The 21,121-nt window shown below is 39.0% G+C and overlaps 1 long non-coding RNA gene across 2 annotated transcripts in view; it reads right to left on the bottom strand.

Moving 5' to 3' along the window:
* Positions 1-8,468, bottom strand: part of LOC126210299 (uncharacterized) — a 69,201-nt gene extending 60,733 nt beyond the window's left edge. The window contains exon 1 of one of the 2 annotated variants that reach the window (XR_007540648.1): positions 8,329-8,468. This is a non-coding gene — a long non-coding RNA (uncharacterized LOC126210299). Of the gene's footprint in view, positions 1-8,269 lie in introns of both variants that reach the window. The other variant, XR_007540649.1, reaches the window with a different exon arrangement.
* Between the last annotated feature and the right edge of the window lie 12,653 nt (positions 8,469-21,121).

Genomic DNA, 21,121 nt, shown 5'->3' with positions numbered 1-21,121 from the left:
TTCAAGAGTGGCTTCAAGTCTTCTTCTCTGGTGTTCTGAGAATTTTTATTTTTAAATCTTCATCGAAATGACTGATCATTATTTTTATTCGATTAAATATATTTTTTTAAAATTTGTGATGCTTTGTCACGTCATTTTAATTAACCTTTTTAAATTGCTCTCATTTTTTCCTCCTGACATTCTCTTTCTACTTGGAATACGTGTGCATATGATTTTAATTATTTTTTGTATTAACTTCGATTTAATTTCTTCCGTTTTATCATCTTATATTTTTGCCCATGTTATTCCATTCAGTATCTCTGTTCCTCGTGTTCCTTGAATTTCGTTTTATTTATACTTCTTTCTTTCGTTTCAATCATCATCTGTGTTACTTAGTGCATAGCGGAATTAGAAGTAATGTTTTTAATATTTTTTTTGACATTAACCATCCCAAAAAAAGAACGTTGCAACGAAAAATTCATTTTTGATACAAATGCACGGTTAATATAAATACTTTAATAGTCTTTTTTTTAAAGAGATATATCGACAGTTGAAAATGTTTAAGTATTATGACAGATAAATAAAAAAGTAATTAAACTGACATGTACAGAAATCCCAAGTGGAAGAAGTAGTCTAGGAAGACAAATGAGAGCAATTGTAAAAATTAATACGGTGATAAAAAGATGTGACACAGCATTAGAAATAAAAAACTTACATAAACCCGTTTAATCGAATAAAAATAATGATCACAGTCATTTCCAAAAAATTTAAAAATGATAGATTTGAAAACACCTTTTTGCATGTCAAGCCTGTACTTTAAACAATCTGTGTTAATATCCCTTTTCTAAAACTTAAGAGCATTACGCTAATTGATGAGTGCTTCTCGGGTTATCTTCCGAGTGGTGGCGTCGTCTTGTCGCAACGTTTCAATGAGTTTCGTACCCATCATCTTCTGGCAAAGACGACGCCATCACTCGGCTGATAACCCGAGAAGAATTCATCAGTGGCATACGCCGAGAAAGACTGCAATCGCATAGTACGCTAATTTTTTCTTCAATTACAAATGAAAGTTTGAAACCTGAGACGTTAAACCTACAGCACCGTATAATTTGGATGATTTCAAAAAGTCGATCTCACCGCTGTGAATCTCTCCTAGTCAGTCTTCTACGGTTACATCAGTTATGCGAATGTTTTTTTGTTTTCACGGTCACTACCCAGCCTTTTTCCGTGCCGGAGTTGGCGCCACTGCAGTCAGCGCCCTGTTGCCGCCAGGAATGCAGTCGTCGCGAGGAGGTAACCCCACCGCTGGCGTAACTTTGGTGCCCACGACTGCAGTAACACGCTGCATGCACGCCACCTCCTCGCTACAGCTGTTTTCCTGGCCGCAGCAGGAGAATCGCGTGGAGCGCGCAGCACGCACGCATGCACAAGACGCCAGCCAGTCTTTTTTTTTTTTTTTTTCAAATAAAATTTTATTGTCGTTAAACAACTTAGTGTGGTAATAGACAGCGTCAAAAAACACAAGGAAAGGTACCAAAACACAATACAATACATACATAGTTTTTTTTTTTGGAGCTACCAATTAGTTTTTAAAAAATATACAGAAAAGTATTTACAGTTATACATCTCCCTGGATCAAATTTGTAACAGAATATGATACCGCCTATATTTTCACTACATGCTATAATCATCATTCATTCTGGAGGCGTCTCAAGTTTTCTTCGAATTCCGGAATGTTGTAGGTTGTATTAATAATCAGCCATTTTTTTTAGTTTCTTCCCTCGTTGCTGTACTGGCATTTCCCTCAGTGTTGTAGGCAGTTTGTTGAATAGCTTAATCCCCATGTAGTACGGCAGTTTTGGGTTTTCTTTATCCTTACCTGGGGCATGTCAATGTAATGTTTATTTCTTGTGTTGTGTGAATGTACCTCCCCCCTTTCTTTGAAGTTGCTCTGGTTTTCTTTGATGTCTATCAGACAGTGGTGTATGAATATTGCAGAGAGAGTCATTATTTTCAGCTCCCTGAATACTGGTATACACGATTCATTGTCGGGTAAGCCCTTTATACCTCTAACTGCCCTCTTCTGCCACTTAAAAACTTCCTGAGCCCCTGAAGAGTTCCCCCAAATTATTATGCCATAGACCGGGTGCGAGTGGAAAAAGGTATAGTATACCTCTAGCATTTGTCTCTTACTGACACAAGTCCTAAGTTTGCGCAATAAAAAAAAATTACTTGCATAGTTGTTGCGTATGTTCGCCCCAGTTCAAATTCGGGTCTAAATAAATTCCTAGCAGTTTGACAGATGTGTTTACCGTCCCTTCTGGTTTCAACTTACTCAAATGAAAATATATTGTCTGTGTTTTATTGCCCTTTAAGACCAATTTATTGCTTTGCAACCATGTGGTGGAGTTTTCTACCATGTCTGTATTTTTGTCCTGTAAAGTTTCCAGATTTCCGTATGATATTAAGGTGATGTCGTCAGCATATAGAATTGATTTGTCTGGCAAGTTATGTGGGAGGTCATTGATATACACTAGAAAGAGAAACGGGCCAATTACTAATCCTTGAACAATTCCGGTTTCAATTTTGAGTATGTCTGATAGTTGGTTCTCAATTATGACCATTTGTTGTCTGTTATCAAGCTACGATTCTATTAGCGATAACTGTGAACCCTTTATTCCGTATAGTTTTAACTTAGAAAATAAGACCTCATGGGAAATAGTGTCGAAAGCCTTACTGAGGTCTAATAATGTAATACTTGTATCTCTAAGGAAGGGCAACTTGCATGCTCAATTTTGTATCCTTAACGATACATCATCTTAATTACTTACATGTTAGCTGCACCTAGAACAACTTAATTCACGGCAATGGAATAGTCAGATTTAGACGGTGAAAATAAGAATTAATCTATTCAGTACGTGAATGAATAAATACGCAAATGCTTATTTCCACACCGCTACAAGTGGTTTGGCGCGAAATAAAAGCCAAAGCGTGAAATCTTCTGCAGTGTTCGCGACGTTTCTTTCCCGAATGATAGTCACACGAAGAAATGTCACTGTGGGAAACCTGTCTTCTCGTAGTGTTCGGACTTTCTAAATTTCGAATGTTTCTATGATCGGTATCATCGAAGGGAATGCCACAAATTTTCCTGTAGAATAAATGTAAGAATCAAAAGTAAGAATTAATAGACTGAAGAGCCAAAGAAACTAGTACACCTACCTAAAATCGTGTAGGACCCCCGCAAGCACGCAGGAGTGCCTGCATGAGCTCGACTAATGTCTGAAGTAGTGCTGGAGAGAACTGACACTGTGAATACGAGTACGAGAGAGTGAAGATCTCTTCTGAACAGCACGTTGCAAGGCATCCCCGATATGCGCAACAATGTTCATGTCTGGGGAGTTTGGTGGACAGCAAACTCAGGAGAGTGTTCCTGGAGCCACTCTGTAGCAATTATGGACGTGTGGGTTGTCGCATTGTCCTGCTGGAATTACCCAAGTCCGCCGGAATGCACAATGGGCATTAATGGATATAGATGATTAGACAGGATGCTTACATAAGTGTCACCTATTAGAGTCCCATTTGACTCCAACTGTACCATTACATAGCCTCCACCAGTTTGAAATTTGTGGTAAGATCTTATGGGACCAAACTGCTGAGGTCATCGGTCCCTAAACTTACACCCGACTGAATCTAACTTGAACTAACTTACGCTAAGGTCAACACAAACACCCATGTCTGAGGGAGGACTCGAACCTCCGATGGGGGAGCCGCGCGAACCGTGACAAGACGCCTTAGACCATCAACTTTTAACAGTCCCCAGCTGACATGTAGGGTCCGCGGATTCATGAAGTTGTCTCCATACCCGAACACATACACCCACTCGATACAATTTGAAACGAGACTCATCCGACATGTTTCCAGTCCAATGTCGATATTGACGGTCCCAGGCGAGGCGTAAAGCGTTATGTCGTGCAGTCATCAAGGGTACATCTGTGGGCCTTCGGCTCCGAAAGCCTATATCGATGATGTTTCGTTGAACGGTTAGCACACTGAAACTTGTTAATGGCCCAGCACTGAAATCTGCAGCAATTTATGGAAGAGTTTCACTTTTATCACGTTGAACGATTCTCTGCACGTTGGTGCCGTTCCTGAAGGATCTTTTTCCGGCCGCAGCGATTTGATGTTTTACTGGATTCCTGGTATTCACGGTACAAACATGAAAAGGTCGTACGTTAAAGTTCCCTCTTTATCGCTACCTCGGAGATGCTGGGTCCCATCACTCGTGCGCCGACTGTAACACCACGTTCAAACTTACATAAATCTTGATAATCTGCCATTGTAGCACCAGTAACCTTCGACCATAGGTACTAGTAGACTGGCCTTGCTGTGCAGAAGCTATAGGGCTGGTGTGGCTCCAGCATAAACCACGTGACTGTTGGCAAAACGTGGCGGGATTTCAAATCAGCGGTCTGCCATCCTAAGTTTGTATCGTATTTTCCCCACATTTCTCAATTGACTGCTAAACGCTTCCAACAAAAATTGCATTTTTATTTGCGAAAAATTATGTCAGAACTACATTTGACCTGGATTTGTTCACAGTACCATTTATAAAATCTAGCAAATACATCGAACGCCCCTCTGGTGGGCAGCGGGACGAAATTACTATAAACTATCAATTAAAGTAAAATGTCGTTAAAATTCTTTTAAACAGTAAGAGTGGGCTCGTGTCACAACTTTAAATATTGGATTCGCCGCGTTTTGAGCTCTAGTCACTTATAAAAGAAAATGGGATATGGGAATTATGTCAACTATAGGTCCATTTTAGAGTATCAATTTTAGGTGGACTTCAAAGGTTCAGTTCCTACTATTTTTACAAAAGTTTAAACTATCAGTTTTTAAAAAAATGATATTTTAGATGAAAGGTGAGACTTTCAAGTTTCAGAAAATCATTTTGGAGCCTACATTTATTTAATAGTATTAGAAGGCAGAAAAAAATTCTCTTCGTGTGTCGACTATAGGTGCTCTTACCTTATTATAATCTCACTTGTATATACAAAAAGGCGCGTATGTGCAGATGGCTTAAAGTTTTTCCGTTTCGGAGCCTGTATCCAAAGCTGCCTTCGGTTTTCATCCTTAGGGAACCTATGAGTAGGAACGAGAAACAGTTATACTTACTTCTGTAACCGAATTATCACAGATACGTTCCAAAATGTAATATGAGTCTGACTTTACAGGCATCGCTTTCAACACTTTAATTTACGCGATACTCTATTTCAAGTGTAAAAAACATATAAAAGTCACTTCAGCAGATTTCAATTAACGCATCTGCACTATCATAGAAACACACGTGAACTGTAATGCCATTTCCCCCGACAAAACGCTGAGTACAGCCATAAGCGCAACACGAAACAGCCATGTTTTGCCAACATTCACGTGACTTTAGCCCAGAGATGTTGGAGCCACGAAAATGACGTCAGGGCCAGTCTATTATATTTATGGTTGAAGGCAGTAACCGACCTAACAACTGCGGTACACACCTTTTGACTCATATGGGCGTTGCCGACAGTAGCGCCTTATTCTGTCTGTTCACATACTTCTGTATTTCAATACGCATGCCTATACCAGTTCTTTGGTGCTTTAGCGTATAATAATCGCTATAAGAATGAAATAATAAGAATTTAAAAACACTGTAACCCCGAAAATACCTTACACTCATATCTTACATAATAAAGCTACGATACCTATTGTGAAACCCAGTTGTAATTTTACTAATAATATAATTCCCTTGTGCCCCTAACTTGATAAGGAACAATCACATAGTAACCTTCCATGGATATGGCAAGATAAATGAAAAAATAAGATAAAGTAAATAAAAACAATATTCGGGGTTCGAAACGAGGCGCAAAATTGACAGACCGCGACACCATTTCCCCTCAGAGACTCTGCGGAGAAACCTAAACTACGTGGAAACTTTCCACGTCGTTTTCTAAGAAACGGTCGAGTATCTTCAGATAAACCGAGACACGTGCTCGCTTATTTTAACTCCTCTTCCTTTCAGGGTAATTGGGTTACGGCACTTCTCCTGTCCTCCAGTTGAGGAGTACTGGTACTATCCTCTAAAATTCCGCGCAAACCTGCAAGATTCCAACAAAATTATGGGGGATTGTCAACGTAAATACTAATACTACTCAGCCTAAAATATTTGTTTGCATTGTGTTCGATCATTATGAAGGATAATTAAGTTTAAATAGGTCTTTTCTAACATCGATTTTATACTGTAGGGCACAACCAACCCAAGAATCGTTCACTACAAGGGGTTATAAAGAGCAAAAAGTTATGTAAGCTTCACACAGATGTGCACCTTGTGAACAGCCGTTTAAAGATGAACTTGTGGGTTCGAAACCGGTTATGGCGCTCTGGTTGCTGTCTTTTTCTTTGAAAGAATCAACCTCCACTAAGAAATGGTTACAGTTCAAAGAAAGAATGAATACATCGTTCAACAGACAGAACAAAACTACACACTGGTTTCACTTGAAAAGACAGAGTGAATAACTCACTTAGTATGCAAAACTACAACAGAATGTCATAACTATTTTCATTCGGTCACTGCCGCAGAATGGTTGCACTCGAAAAAGTGAGTGAATGCAAGAAAATAATCCAACATATACGTAAAATTACAACCGACGGAAAAAAATAAATGACTACTACAACTGCTACGAAAAACTAAAAGAACGAAAGAGTCGTTCGTTACCCATTAACAGACTCAATCGACCGCTTTCATTCGGTTGTTCCCATTACTTGGCAGAAGACAAAGACCCGCGAATATTGTTAGATAATAGACAATACGATTCACAGATAATAAAGGGGCATTTAATTGAAAAAGTAGGTCAACACTGGGGGATAGTCCTCTGGTGTGAAACGTTCGGTTCTAACTAACCACAGAGTTCACAAATTAATATAATGCAACGAGAAGAACATCTTTTTTCATAACACATTCTTCCACAAGAAAAAAAAATTAAATAAAATAAATATGCCAAGTTTCAAATGAAACCAATTACAAAATAAAGATACCAAATAATGAAGAACTTGTATAGTGCTATACTTTAAGAGATGAATAAAAAACACTGATAGTTAAAATTATACTCTGAAAGTCACACCTAATAAGAAGTACAAAGAAATTTAAGGTGTAGAGAAGTGAAAGTTTCCTTAGGAATAGTAAAAGCTGCAGGAAGATCAATATATGAGAAATCTGCTTACAAAATGTCTACAGAAAGAAACCAGTTATAGCTAGCACATCAGTTCTAATTAGCAAAACTCCTTAATTATTCACATTCAAAAGAAACAAGGAAGTCATGCTACAAAAAAAAAAAAAAAAAAAAGAAAAAGAAAAAGAAAACAAAATCTTGAGAACTATCCATATATCTATCAATAACATAAAAGGAAAGCTTTGAGTCCAATAATAAATACGAAAGCATGTACGTGAATTTCAAAACAAATGTGAAACATTCCGGAATACTAAAAGTGTTAGAAGAACAAATAAAGTGCACATTGCTTATCGAATAAACAGTGTAGATGACGATAGGCTAGTAAACTACATATTTAAGTATCTCTGGAAAAAGGAACAACCAACAAACTGTATCAAAGAAATGGAAAATAAACGCTTCTACATGTGTAAGAATAAAAAAGAGAAAACAGAAAGAACTTTCTAAATGGCAATGCGTTGAGAACTGAAGCGTTTTTGGACAAAAGCTGTAAGAGGGCAGTAACGAACTGTATGGAGAGAGAAGAAGAAAATGACACAGTTAAATGTCAATAGAATTTGAAAGGAAAAAAAATGAAAAATATTATAAATGGTACATAGTCCTTAAACAACTGAAACAAAAAACTAACATTAAAAATGTAAAAGCCAGTTAGGTGAAAATTTACACGTTTGGTTACTTTGTGCATAACACAGTATTACAGATTAGAGATAATTCAAGAAAAGCAAAAAAAGAAAGAAAAGAAAAGTCACTACAGAAATGATAGAAACGGTACAGAGAATATGTATCTGCAAAATTTATACGATAAGACAATATCTAAATATGTTCAACAGGTGTAAAACGGATAACAAATGCTGCTGGAAAATAGATAGCGAAGACGAAATCTGAATTTAGAAAACACACTGTGAATCAAATGGTAACCATGCAACGAAAGTTCCACCTCAAGAGGCAAAGAAGCGAAGCGTTTTCGGATCGCCAGCGAAATTAATTCTAAAGGATGTGACATTTAAGACCAAGGACGATTTACTCACCGTATATACAGTGAGGACAGAACACAGTGTGCTATCTGCAAGAGAAAAGTAGTAGTTACCTCCACCGATGTGCAGCATCCAACTGATCGACTCAAAGTGTGCCAGATTTGTCCCTGCAGCCCGTTATAAGACCTTGCAGGCTTTACTACAGAGAGCAGGGACTCCCTCTGCAGCTGGGAGAGTGCAGAAGGTTCTAGGGGCAGCAACGGGGATTCCCCGGTCGGTTCTGCGCCACATAGCGCCGCGTGCGTCCGAGCGGCCGAGAGGCAGCTAGGTGATTCCCGGACAGACTCGGCAGTGGCACTGCATGCTGACTGGCTGCTTCTGACCAGGTTGCTTGAAAATAAGGGACTCATTCGAACACCTTTTGCGCTGCACTTACTGCTGAAAACTGTTCGCTGTAGTTGTAGGGTCGCACAATAGATTCGTTCTGCCCGCGCCAATACAGTCTAGAGCGATCGTGTAAATGCATCGTCTACTTATTCATTAAATTTTATAGCAATACTAGAACCAAAATCACAAACCGCTCCGTCTGCCAGAATTCATTTAATCGTTTTTCTGTGACGGTTTTTGGCAGATGTTCTTTTCTTAATGCCAAGCGGTCGAGCAAATCGTAAGTGGCAGTAGTTTCATCCAGGTCCACAAGTCGCGCTGTTGTCGACTTTGCTATTAACGTCGGCTACTAGATGGCTCTAGCGTCTCTGCGCTCCTGCGGCATCGATTCTCTCCAACCACGCGCTCTCTTTTTCATGTCCAGCGTAACGCCAGACATAAAATCGAGGAGACTGCACCATTACGACACTTTCTTGCTTGTTTTTTCTACGTCTACATCGTTACAGCATATGAGGAGCTACTTTTCAAAACGCATTGTGTCCCAAAAAGTAAATTTTTCAAGAGAAGCGAAAAAAGTATACCGAAAAAAATGTTCGATTAATTTTCACGAATTTTACACCACCTACTCAGGTAGGTCTGTTGATCAAAATGTGTTTAATACAAGGAAATTGCTTTTTATACTTTCAAGCTATGAGCACTTTAGTGACGGACAGAATGCGTTTTGTTGGGTTCTGTTGGACAATCTGACTTTTGATGTAAGCTATTTTGGACATAATGCGTTTTGATTAGTTTTCAGTGACACAGAATTGGTAAAAATACTTTTTATTGTTTGAAAATACATTTTTTTGGCATTCAGTAAAACATTTTAACACCAGAAGTAGGAACAAAAACGAAAATGTGCTTCATTTACAATAACAAATTTCAGAATGTTTTTCCCAAAACAGGCTCCTCTTCTAATCAATAACAAATAGTATCTTGGGCAATAAGTTCGTTACATGGACGGCTGATAACTCATTGAAAAATTCAAGTATTTCATTTTCTCTCCAGTTGTTTCCATACCTAAGGCTTAGTAGTTTTTCCACATCATCAATCATCACTGATGAGATTGAAACAAAAAAGGAAAGGCGGTGTGGAAAAACTACTAAGCCTTAGATATGGAGACAACTGGAGAGAAAATGAAATACTTAAATTTTTCACCCAGATTAACAGCCATCCACTTTGGAGATATTTGATACTTTGACCAAGCTGTATCCACGTTTACCTAATGGCAAAAAGCGCTTTGAAGGTTCAAATGGCTCTGAGCACTATGGGACTTAACATCTATGGTCATCAGTCCCCTAAAACTTAGAACTACTTAAACCTAACTAACCTAAGAACATCACACAACACCCAGTCATCACGAGGCAGAGAAAATCCCGCCGGCAATCGAATTCGGGAACCCGGGCGCGGGAAGCGAGAATGCTACCGCACGACCACGAGCTGCGGACCTTTGAAGGATCATAAGAATAGTAGGTAATGTGTGATTTGATTTTCACATCAGTCACCCTTTCACCTATCATATATTTCTTCAAATGGATCACTGATGCCATCTACAAGCCTAAAAATCAGTTCCTTGAAATCAAATACTTCCCAGTCTTTCCCTAAAATCCTTGTTTCGCCCACTTCTGCGTGAACATTCTCGGACGTGTTTGGATTCAATATTTCTGAAATTTTACGCAGTTTGTTTTCTACTCGTCCAAATACTCTGTCAAGAGTTAAAACGTAATGTCCTCGAACTGGAAAGCAGAGAAGTACATCAGTCACATGCATTGGGGATTCTTTGAATAACCCGAAAGCAACTGCATGTATAACGTGTTGATTTTTGTTTTGGCCAGCGCATCCATCCGCGAACAGTTGAGAAATGTGACAGATGTGTCAATGGTAAATTTCTTTAAGAAATCGGTGATGGCTGAGGAATTTTCTTGTGGCCCTCTACCTGCCTGCGTTTCATTCCAAACGTAAATGTAGTTTCTGTATCTGCCACATTTGTTACACAAAAGAAGTACAGAGATGTCTTGAATAGTATGTCTCGCCAAGAGATAATTTTGGGAGAGGTTGTACCTGTTGTAAATCAAAGGCAAATGTCAAGCTACAGTCACACGTTTGCTTCATTAATTTATGAAAAGCTCTAGCTCTTAATTTATATGACTCAAGTTCAATCATTAGCTTATTGTTTGTGTTGATGTCTGTAGCAGTTTTCATTTGGTGATACATTCTATGGCAGAAGATACAGGTATCACTTTCTGGAGTTCCAAAACCTAGATTTAATTTTATATCAAATATTTTCGTATAAAATGTTTTCTTCACTTTCAGATCAGATATGACTGAATTGTTATACATGAGGAAAAGTTTGTTTATACTCAGGTCATATGGCAGGTAAAGGTGCTGGCTCTTGTTTCTGGAGTAGTGACTCTCCCTTGCTTGTAGATATGAAATAAATTCAGTTACCTTTTTCCTTTTTGCACTATACTTTCCTGCTTTATGGTCTCCTCCTCTCATGTCAAGCACTCCTTCACTTGTTTTAAGGCCATTAGCGATGGTATGCACTCTTCTTTGACCAATGCCGAAAAGCTTCCTGAAGAAAGCAGCACATACAGGAAGCCTACCACCTTTTGAATAAACCTGAAAAGAATAAAAGGTAGCAATTACAATATTATCCCTGTAACACATTTTATCAGAGTAAATAAATCATAAATTTGACGATTTTTTACTTACATGATACTGCACTATTAGAGCAGTTGGTTTATTTTTCGGATCATTCCGTACTCTCCTGCGCTTACTTGTTCCTTTTTGACTGGTTTAGCAAACTCTACCCTTTCAGTTTTGTGTAGACTGTTAACCAGAATCGAATAACAGCAAAAGTTCAAATGGCTCTGAGCACTATGCGACTTAACTTCTGAGGTCATCAGTCGCCTAGAACCTAGAACTAATTAAACCTAACTAACCTAAGGACATCACACACATCCATGCCCGAGGCAGGATTCGAACCTGCGACCGTAGCGGTCACGCGGTTCCAGACTGAAGCGCCTTTAACCGCACGGCCACACCGGCCGGCTAACAGCAAAAGCGTCCTACTTTATTCTGGCAAGGAGATTCGAAGCTCATGAGATGAGGATCCTTATCCTAATATCTAAGAGGAAAGGTTACAAGAGAAATAATCATGCAGGTAAGTACAAATAGATTAATTTGTATAGCTTTGAAATAAAAATAATTTTATTACTCTTTATTCTTGCCTGTTTTCATACTCTAATTCCGTTTTTGATTTGCTCTTCATTCGCTTTCTCGTTCCACGATTCATTTCCTCTTAAACAGTCACACATACACTCGCTATAATACTCTCCTTCTCAGCACAACAACGTTTTTACCTCTGACTTCTGTAAGTCTACAGACAGAATGATAAACGTTTATATACAACAATGCTGTAATACTGAAAACGAATATTAACTGTTCATTGTTGGCCAGTTAAAGCCTTTCGCTTTAGCCCGCCAGCCTTACATTGGAGCCAACATAGCTTAATGAAATAAAATAGTGGCAACTGTTGGAATTAATGTAGTTTGACTCAATCATACTAGAAGACAAAATGCTGCTTCTTTCAGGTGCTCTTTTTGAAGGTGTTAAAATGCGTTTGGACACAATCTGATTGCAGGAGTGTGTAGAGCGGGTAATAAAATACCGGATTCCATATCAAATTCAATTTTGTCGACCAGTGGACATAATGCGTTTTGAAAAGGTGCTCCTCATTATCTTCTTACAACTGCTGATAGCGCAGTCACTAAACTGACAACACATGTCTGTGTCACCATACATATTCTGCAAACTACTGTGAAGTGCAAAGCGGAGGGTATTTAGAATTGTGCTACGCATTATGCTTTGCACCCGTTCCAACCGCGTAATAGCACGGGTGGAACCATTACTAAAATGTCTCTCTGTGTGCAGTAATTAGTCCATATCGGAGCTACATGTAAGTAGGAGATCGAAGAATAATTTTGTATTCTCTCTATACCGGTCCTCGAAACTTTGTAAGTAGGCTTTTGTCGGATGATGTTCGTCTGTTTTAAAGCGTCGACCAATTCAGGTTTTTCAGCATTTCTCTCTCGTTAGTCAAGCAAGAACCTTTCGTGGTGCCATTCTTTGAATATGTTTCATTAACTTGTAATGGTTTCATGCCTCATCAGAGCGAACTGAGACTATTAATTTTTAGTGCTGCAAGCTGTTCTCGGGAAGCATGTTCATTTTTCAGTGTAATGCAAAACCTTTATAATTTTTTCTCTGCTTCTACACAACGCTGGGATAAACTTCTTTCTTTCATGAAACCAGGAAGCAAAACGGTAAAAAGTGTGGTGTCACCGCCAGACACCACACTTGCTAGGTGGTAGCTTAAATCGGCCGCGGTCCATTAGTACATGTCGGACCCGCGTGTCGCCACTGTCAGGATCGCAGACCGAGCGCCACCACACGGCAGGTCTCGAGAGACTGACTAGCACTCGCCCCAGTTGTACGGACGACTTTGCTAGCGACTACACTGACGAAGCCGCGCTCCTTTGCCGAGCAGATAGTTAGAATAGCCTTCAGCTAAGTCCATGACTACGACCTAGCAAGGCGCCATTAGCCTTACATAGCTTGTATCTAAAGAGTCTCACTTGTCTCATCAAGAACGATGTATACAACAAGGATGGATTAAAAGTTAAGTATTCCAGGAGCTACGTACTTTTCTTTATAGCATTCATTACGTATCCTGTTTCAGACCTATCTCTAGCCTGCGTCAGTAACGCGTGCCTTTCGGCTACTTCCGTGTGGCGTAGCTGTCTTGTTACGCCACAACAAAAAGTTTATGAAAACATATTGGTCAGCAAGAGAAGAAGCGTATGTAAGTCTATATGAAAACTCGAAGGCCGTTATCAATGACCTCACACATATTACCAATAATATGTTTGAAAAACCGGTTGTGCGAAATGAGGCTTCAGCTTTGTTGTATCAACTGATCAGACAAGAAACAGTATTCATGATGACAGTTTGGAAGGACATACTCCAGAGATTTAATAGTGTAAATCTGAAATTTCAAAGTGTAAGTATTGATACTAAAATAGTGCATGAATTATTTGAATCATTTGTAGGATTTTCTGCATGTATTCGTGGCATGTTCGACTATTTTGAAAATAAATCCATGGAGATTGTGACTGACATAGACTATGAATTTACCTACAAAAGTTCACGAAAACGCAAACTTTATGGTGGCGAAGAAGCGGACTCTGACTTGAAGGGAAAAATTTAGAGTTGAAACATTTCTCCCAGTACTTGACAGCTTGTACGCCGAATTAGTGAGAAGGAACGAAAGCTATAGAACACTGTTGGACGCCTTCACAGTTTTCAGTAACCTTAAGAACAGTAAGTTCACCTGACGATAGTGCTGAACGTGCAGCAAAACTCAAAGCGTCGTATGACACATACTTAGAACCCTCCTTCCCTAGCGAATGTGTACATTTTGCGGAACTTTTAAAATCTTCTGAGATTAGTGATATACCAGTCGAAATGAGTAAATTTTTACGGAAAGAAAGGTTACAGTTCGTGTTTCCGAATGTTGACATTGCTCTTAGAATATTTCTATGTGTGGCTCTTACAAACTGTTGAGCAGAATGCTCGTTTTCGTCTCTTAAAAGACTGAAATCATACCTACGTTCTACGTTGTCTGAGGAGAGACTGAACGCCTTGTTCATTCTTCACATCTAAGCTGACCTCCTAGCTGATAACCGTCTGAACTATGAAGATACGGTCAACGAGTTTTCTGCCGTCAAAACCAGACACAAACTTTGCTGACGTTCATATCAGTTTTAAAAATTTAATATTATAATGTGATCTTTATTTTAATTTAGAGCACATTCATTGGATATGCAAACTACGTATTACCTGTTTATTTTACAATTAGCTGATGGCAAAACGCGGAACTAAACCTCGTTTACATGCAACGTTACCGAATGCGCCCGACAATACTAAACAATAGCCGAAGGACCCACGCCGCTCAGCGCTGTACAGTCAAGTCATACTGATACTGTAATATTACAATTGATGCGTATCCTTGGCGTCTGCTGAAATGTGCAATTACTGCGGAAATATACGTTACCGGAGGGTACGCTCAGATGAAAAAGTGTTAATAAATAACGTAGCTCAGTTCTGTCGATAAATATGCAAAAGCTTTGCTTAGAAAGAGCTATGGTGAGAGCAACAGCTACAGTACAAAAATGTTCAGCCCTTACATGGATTAAAGGTATTTTGTACACTTATTATGCAGCATTTAGCTACCCTAATGCTTTACACCTTAAGTATTAGATATTAAAACAAGCTTGATTTTTCCACACTAGCCTGTAAAATTATGTAATAGTAAATCCAGTTCTGTGTTTATTAGTCTGTGTTTAGTTATTACTTCGTGCACTGAAATATCTATTTCATTTTCATTTCTTACACTTTCCTATAGGTTCACGTACTAATACTGAACGTGTTTTTTTTATCTGCTACACATTCAAGTTATTACACTACTGGCCATTAAAATTGCTACACCACGAAGATGACGTGCTACAGACGCGTAATTTAACCGGCAGGAAGAAGATGCTGTGATACGCAAATGATTAGCTTTTCAGAGCATTCGCACAAGGTTGGCGCCGCTGGCGACACCTACAACGTGCTGACATGAGGAAAGTTTCCAACCGATTTCTCATACACAAACAGCAGTTGACCGGCGTTGCCTGGTGAAACGTTGTTGTGATGCTTCATGTAAGGAGGAGAAATGCGTACCATCACGTGTCCAACTTTCATAAAGGTCGGATTGTAACCTATCGCGATTGCGGTTTGTCGTATCGCGACATTGCTGCTCGCGTTGGTCGAGATCCAGTGACTGTTAGAAGAATATGGAATCGGTGGGTTCAGGAGAGTAATACGGAACGCCGTGCTGGATCCCAACGGCCTCCATCTTCTGTTTACAGCATCATGATGGTCACATCCGTGTTTGGTGACATCGCGGTGAACGCACATTGGAAGTGTGTATTCGTCATCGCCATACTGGCGTATCACTTGGCGTGATGGTATGGGGTGCCATTGGTTACACGTCTCGGTCACCTCTTGTTAGCATTGACGGCACTTTGAACAGTGGACGTTACATTTCAGATGTGTTACGACCTGTGGCTCTACCCTTCATTCGATCCCTGTGAAACCTTTCATTTCAGCAGGATAATGCACGACCGCATGTTGCAGGTCCTGTACGTGAGTTTCTGGATACAGAAAATGTTCGACTGCTGCCCTGGCCAGCACATTCTCCAGATCTCTCACCAACTGAAAACGTCTGGTCAATGGTGGCCGAGCAACTGGCTCGTCACAATACGCCTGTCACTACTCTTAATGAACTGTGGTATCGTGTTGAAGCTGCATGGGCAGCTGTACCTGTACACGCCATACAAGCTCTCTTTGACTCAATGCCCAGGCGTATCAAGGCCGTTATTACGGCTAGAGGTGGTTGTTCTGGCTACTGATTTCTCAGGATCTGTGCACCCAAATTGCGTGAAAATGTAATCACATGTCAGTTCAAGTATAATATATCTGTGCAATGAATACCCGTTTATCATCTGTATTTCTTCCTGGTGTAGCAATTTTAATGGCCAGTAGTGTAGATCATAAAACGACAATTTAATTTTAATTTTGAACATATCTCCGTAAAAGTACGTATTAATTTCTAATGTATGACCTGTTCGCTTCAATTTTTAGATCGTAACACAACTTTTTATTCACATTTTCACATATTAAAAGTGAATGAATGGATCAAGGCACTGGAACATCTTTGGACCAAGTGCATGAATCTATAAGGAGACTACATTGAACAATAAAAAAATTTTCAGTGGTGTAAGTACTTTTTTCTATTCAGTTCCGAGAACTTTTCAAACCACCCTCGTAACAGTGAGTACTCTGTTCAAGTACCACAGGGGGAGGAGGTATACTTGGAAAAGTTCAGGAAATAAGGAAGTACATTACATCATGGTCAGACAGAGATTTTGAAACGAGATATTTGATTGTAAGGCGTACCCAAGAGGAAACATGGACTCAGATCACAATTTAGTAGGTCCGCAGCTCGTGGTCGTGCGGTAGTGTTCTCGCTTCCCACGCCGGGGTTCCCGGGTTCGATTCCCAGTGGGGTCAGGGATTTTCCCTGCCTCGTGATGAGTGGGTGTTGTGTGATGTCCTTAGGTTAGATAGGTTTAAGTAGTTCTAAGTTCTAGGGGACTGATGACCATAGATGTTAAGTCGCATAGTGCTCAGAGCCATTTGAACCACAATTTAGTAATAATGAAGATTAGGTTGAAATTTAAGAGACTAGTCAGGAAGAATCAATCCTCAAACAGGTGGGATACACAAGTGCTCAGGAATGAACAGATCCACTTGAAGTTCTCTGAAGCTATAGATATTGTGATAATGAATAGCTCAGTAAGGCAATCACAGAAGTTGGGGGGAAAACTGTGAGTACAAGGGAGGCAACTTTAAAAAATACCATGGATAACAGAAGAAATAATTCAGTTGATTGACAAAAGGTGGAACTTCAAAAATCTTCAGGGAAACTGAGGAATAGAGAAATACAAGTCAGTTATGAAGAAAGTAAATAGGAAGTGCAATGAAGCTAAAGCAAAATCGAAAAATAAATTATTGTCAGAAGGACTCACTCTGCATATAGAAAAGTCAAAACAACCTTCAGTGCAATTAAAAGCAGGAGTGGTAACATTAAGAATGCAGTAGGAATTCCACTTTTAAATGCAAAGGAGCAATTGGGTAGATGGAAAGAAGACATTGAAGACCTACATCAGTGGGAGGACTTACGTGATGACATGATAGAAGAAGAAACTGGAGTCGATATAAGGGATCCAGTCTTAGAATCAGAATTTACAAGACCTTTGGAAGACTTAAGATCAAATAAGGCAGTGGGGATAGATAACATTTCGATGTTGCAGTTGATAAAGGAAGCAAGACAGAAGAAAAATCAAGACATGTTCATACACCTTGTTGATCTAGGAGAAGTGTTCAACAATGTAAAATGGTGCAAGTTGTTCAAAATTCTAAGAAAAATATGGGGAAGCTATAGGAGAAGATGGGTAAGATACAATATGCTCAAGAACCAAGAGGAAACAATAGGACTGGAAGAGCAGGAATGAAGTGCTCAGACAAAATTACAGAAATGAAGAAAATGGTGTGCTTACATTCTGCTAGTCATGAGACAAGAGACTGGCAAGAAGCAGCCTATAATCCTTACTTAGTTTTAAACAGATGATAATAAAAAAATCAGTCACAGATGCATTCAATACAGTGGTATGAGTTGGATAGAACTTTTAAAAAAATGTATCTCTTATCTTATTATATACTCTAATGTATTGCAAGTTTTATGGCTACACCTTTATAAGGAGGACCAGTAGTATGTTCTTCAGCTTGTCATAGAGAACAGGTTATTGAAATCTTATTATTAATAAGATTTTCCCATGGCACAAGTGAGTGTCAGTGTCTTCTGCTAGAAATTATTGAGAACTCTATTGTAATATAATATAATAGTTGACTGAACACTGTGTGAATTAATTAATTCATTTATTTATTTCTGGTAAATGTATCCCTCAAGTTAAAGTTTAAACAGTGTGGCAGACAGAATGCAGGCCTGTGTTACTATGGAGTAGTATCACTTCACACAGTCTTCCCGGTCATTGTTCTTGGACTGTGTCTGCAACATGTCTCAGTTGGTGATAATAAATGTCAGCAGTGATAGTTACACCCTGGGGAAGCAATTTGTAATACACCACACTGACGCTGTTCCACAAGATACATAACATTATCTTTGTGGATGTGTGCAGGTCTTACTATGGGGGAGTTGTTGCTTTGTTTTGGCTCAACCATTCCTTTCTTTTCCTTACATTTCTCATCACCAGGGATGATACAGGATATGAATTTCAGTGTCATTCATAAGCCAATTGATGACGAGCTAGCAGAGGAGCATGTATGGCCACCTCCTGATTTTTGTGAGTTTGGCTTGGAGCATGCAACACCCATACATCCAGTTTTTAAACCTTCTCATTGCATTCAAATGTCACATGATAGTGGAATGATAACAGTTCATCATATTTGCCAGTTCTCAAGTTCAGTGATGTGGATCATTGTGGATTAAGGCATTTAAATGATCTTCATCAAAGGTCTTCCTGAACATAGAGAAGCATTAATGTCGAAACAATCCTCCTTAAATCCCGAAACCATTTTCTTGCTATCCTCTGTCCAATGTCATCAACCTCATACATGGTATAAAAGGCTGCCTTCACTCCTGTTGCCCATTTATTGAACTCAAAGAGATGAATATCTCAAAATATTCCAATTTCTCCACTTGACACTCAATTCTCTAGCATCCACAGCTCATCTGCAAATTACAAAATTTAAACTCAAATAGCAACAGTGAACTACAAATAAAAAATGACAGTCAGTAAATAAGTATGTAGCAGTACCAACATGCAAAACAAAAATGCTATGAAGTTGTGCACCAACCTAATTACTTTTATTCCTTTTGAACATTGACCATGCCATATAACAAACTGGATTTCTAGTACATAAAAGAATATTGAAGCCAATCATGTACCTGTGAAGATATTCTGTATGATTATATCTTTTTTCTCTGTTATTGATGTGGTATGGTTATAAATGCCTTTCTGATATATAAGAAGGCTGCAAGTTCCTGGTTCAAGAATCTATACTATTTACTGCAAGGTACTGTGTACAGGCAGACCAAATTGTGTTTCACAAAAGTGGTTTTTACTGAATCTGTGTTGATGCTTTGACAGAAGGTTTTTTTCCTCTAGGAACATCATAAAGACTGACAAGTGGATCTCATTGACTGTTCTGAAATCTTCTATTTTTTTATGAGTCTTCTGACTGGTTTTTTGGTTTAGGCATGGTCCATCATGAATTCTTCTCCTGTGACAACCTTTTCATCTCAGAGTAGCATTTGCAACCTATGTCCTCAATTATTTATTGGATGTATTCCAATCTCTGTCTTCCTCTACCGTATTTACCCTCTACAGCCCCCTCTAGTGCCGTGGAAGTTATTCCTTGATGTCTTAACACATGCTCTATCATCCTGCCCTTCTTCTTTTCAGTATTTTCCATATATTCTTTTCCTCACCAATTCTGGGGAGAACCTTCTCATTCCTTATCAGTCCACCTAATTCTCGACATTCTTCTGCAGCACTGTGTCTCTTACATTTTGATTCTCTTCTGCTCTGGTTTTCTGTGTTTCACTACACTCAATTCCGTCCTCCAAATGTGCCTTGTCAAAAATTTCTTCATCAAATTAAGGCCTATGTTTGATACTAGTAAGACTTCTCTCAGCCAGGAATACTCTTTTTGCCAGTGCTAGTCCACTTTTGATGTCCTCCTTGCTCCATCTATCAAGGGTTATTTTGTTCCCTAGGTAGCAGAATATTTTTACTTCATATAATTTCTCGCTGTTCTTATTTCTGCTACTCCTCATTGCTTTCTTTGTTCTTCAGTATATTCTTGATCTATATTGTGTATGTATTACACTGTTCATTCCATTCAATAGATCCTATAATGCTTCTTTGCTTTCACTGAGAATATCAATATCTTCAGTGAATCTTATCATTGCTACGTTTTCAGCTTAAATTTTAATCCCACTCCTGAACCCTTCTCTTGTTTCTGTCATTGCTTCTTGAATGTATAGACTGAGTAGTAGGGGCAAAAGACTACAGCCCTGTTTTAGACCCTTTCTTATGTGAGCACTTTGTTCTTGTCCTCTCATCTCATTCTCATCTCCTCTTTGTTCTTCAACATATTGTATATTACCTATCTTTCCATACTGCTTATTCATACATATAGGATTTGTGGCTCAGTTCCCTGAAATCAGTTTCCTAAAGCAGTATGATGCAAATGTCAGAAAAATCCTGAAAAAATCTACTTTGAATATCAAAATACTTCCAAGTGCTATTATATATTGTGCATTCATGAAGTCACTGTGCACTGGGTTATGGACAACAAATGGATTATGTTGGAGGTTTGAAACAAAGATGGTAGAATAAACACTGGCAGAATTGTTTTTCCGTAGGTAAGCAATTATTTTTCATCATCATCATCATTTAAGACTGATTATGCCTTTCAGCGTTCAGTCTGGAGCATAGCCCCCCTTATAAAATTCCTCCATGGCCCTATTCAGTGCTAACATTGGTGCCTCTTCTGATGTTAAACCTATTACTTCAAAATCATTCTTAACCGAATCCAGGTACCTTCTCCTTGGTCTGCCCCGACTCCTCCTACCCTCTACCGCTGAACCCATGAGTCTCTTGGGTAGCCTTGCTTCTCTCATGCGTGCAACATGACCCCACCATCTAAGCCTGTTCACCCTGACTGCTACATCTATAGAGTTCATTCCCAGTTTTTCTTTGATTTCCTCATTGTGGACACCCTCCT

This window comes from Schistocerca nitens, chromosome 10, assembly GCF_023898315.1.
Source record: "Schistocerca nitens isolate TAMUIC-IGC-003100 chromosome 10, iqSchNite1.1, whole genome shotgun sequence".
In the NCBI taxonomy this organism is placed as follows: Eukaryota; Metazoa; Arthropoda; class Insecta; order Orthoptera; family Acrididae; genus Schistocerca; species Schistocerca nitens.
The sequence above is the reverse complement of the archived record's forward strand: the minus strand, read 5'-3'. Positions and strand labels throughout refer to the sequence as shown.